Source organism: Helianthus annuus, chromosome 15, assembly GCF_002127325.2.
Source record: "Helianthus annuus cultivar XRQ/B chromosome 15, HanXRQr2.0-SUNRISE, whole genome shotgun sequence".
NCBI classification, from domain to species: Eukaryota; Viridiplantae; Streptophyta; class Magnoliopsida; order Asterales; family Asteraceae; genus Helianthus; species Helianthus annuus.
Genome location: NC_035447.2, coordinates 53,789,124 through 53,791,397, shown reverse-complemented (window position 1 = coordinate 53,791,397; position 2,274 = coordinate 53,789,124). Strand labels below are relative to the sequence as shown.

The window sequence follows — 2,274 nt, the reverse complement described above, 5'->3', positions numbered from 1 at the left end:
TGATGTAATTAGTAGTATACTAACGTGAAGAAGGTGCTTTAGATGGAACTTATACAAGAACTCGGGTTGAATGTATGTCTTGGTCAAGGCTATGCATTAAGGACTTGTACGTTGTGTTTAATATCACTAGGTGATCATGTGGTTGTAAGCATATTTGCATTGTGAGTAAGAAATGTATATAGTGTCATTGATATAGCATAAATGATGATACGGATAAATGAGGATAAGCCGAAAGTTTGTATGATGAACTATTGACTTTTGAAAGTCAACTACGCATAAGAAGCATGATTTGGTTTGTTGTCGTAAAGGTAGGATTATAGGAAGTTGTATGGTACATGTTATGTTAATACGCGTTATTTGTGATTACATGATGAATTTCATGAGGTTGAAAGGATAGGAATTTGGATTATATGTCATATGCTTGTTAGTCGTCACTAATGAAAGTCAAAAATGTGAAATATACAATCGATATGATCGTTAAAATTTACAATTATGTATGCTAATAAGAATGTGATTTCGATGACATGGAAGTATAGGAATCATGTCAAGACGGAATCAAGCACGGAAGGCTAACGGGTCAAGAAGTGGCGAGGAAACGGATATGAACACGGATGCATGAGGTAAGTGATTTCCGAATCACTTCTTAGTTTGTTAAGTAAGGTTATGTTCTAGTTAATTAGGCATGATAATTGAAGTCAAATAAGAAGGGTTGTATGAAATTGATGATTTACGTCCAGTAGGCCGAATGGGTAAAAAATGTGGTTTTATTACTATACCGGAAGGGTGGTGTAAGTAATTGATTACGGTACTATAACCGGGTATGGGTAGAATTGTACATAAGTACGCTAACCAAGAATCGGAGACACGGATTAATAGTCTAAAGACTCGGTTGTGAGTCATGGTTAATAGACAAACAATTTCTCATATGAAATTGTATTAACAAAGTTTGCTTTTGTATAAATGAATGACATGAATAGGTTTAACGCTTACCGGGTATCGGGTGCATAAATCCCAAGTACGAACCTCGGATAATGTAAAAGTATATAGTTATAACGTTTATGTAAGTCTTGGGTTAAAACAAATGAGTAGTTTGACGAAAACATGAACGGGTCAAATAAGTGAAAGCGGGTATATAAAGCCGAGAGCTTTAAGTGAATATTTTCCTTAAACCGGATGTTGGATTTCAAGTTCATATGATAGAATGTGAATTTACAAGCATGTAGGAAGAAACGGGAGGTAAAAACGGGTAAACGGTTCAAAAGTTATGCGCGTTTTAGTGCGTACGGACGACGAAACGAATCTGCAGCAAAAACACCTCTTAACTTAAGAGGAGTGCAAAAGAAACACCTCTTAACTTTAGAGGAGTGCAAAAGAAAAACCTCTTAATTCAAGAGGAGTGCAAAAGAAACACATCTTAACATAAGAGGAGTTCAAGTTTGTTATCCGTGGACCACGACGGGCCTCCCAAACATGATTTTGATCGTTCCTTTGACGTTTATGGGCTATAAATCTAAGTCTAAGTACCATGTAATTAATGTATGGATATATTAAAGGTATGTAAGATCTTGAACGTGTACGTAAGTTTATATGTACATATGTAGACGTGTATTTAAGTATATATGAAGGCACGTATAAGTGTATGCAAGTAAGTAGAGACGTAGTAATGTATGTAAGTATGTAGACGTGTATGACGTAGTAATGTATGTAAGTATGTAGACGTGTATTTATGTATATGTGAAGATACGTATGTGTATATGAACGTATGTAGAGACGTAGTGATGTATGTGCGTATGTAGATGTGTATATGGTATATATGAGGGTACGCATGAGTGTATGCATGTATGTAGATACATAGGAAGGAATGTACGTATGTAGATGTGTATGTATGCATGTAAGAATGTATGTATGCATGATTTAGATACGTCGAGTAATACGTTATTAATAGTGTGCCTTGAGAATGAAAAGTAATGCAGGTACATTATTGAAGCCTCACCAGAACATGGATACGCGGATGAAATGCTTAAAGTTAGAAAGATAACGCATTGGGAAGTGTACGAGATTGAATCTTGTTTATGTATTGTGTACTAATGTGATGAATGTATGTGGTGAGTGCAGGTTGTACGAATCACGGGCGGTTATCACGAGGAGTAGAGATCAAAGACCGAGTCACAAGATAGATTGTACGGGAATAATTGAGTATGTACTTTAGTAAGCAGGACTTACACTTTGTTTTTGTAAAAGATACATATTAAAATGAACTTTCAAGTAGGTCAA

At 35.5% G+C, this 2,274-nt stretch overlaps 1 long non-coding RNA gene across 1 annotated transcript; it reads left to right on the top strand.

Annotated features, from left to right (window-relative positions):
* Window positions 1–584: 584 nt before the first annotated feature.
* On the top strand, window positions 585–2,274 carry LOC110874697. The gene is made up of 2 exons (XR_002556148.1): window positions 585–620; window positions 2,116–2,274. It is a non-coding gene; the product is annotated as an uncharacterized LOC110874697 (long non-coding RNA).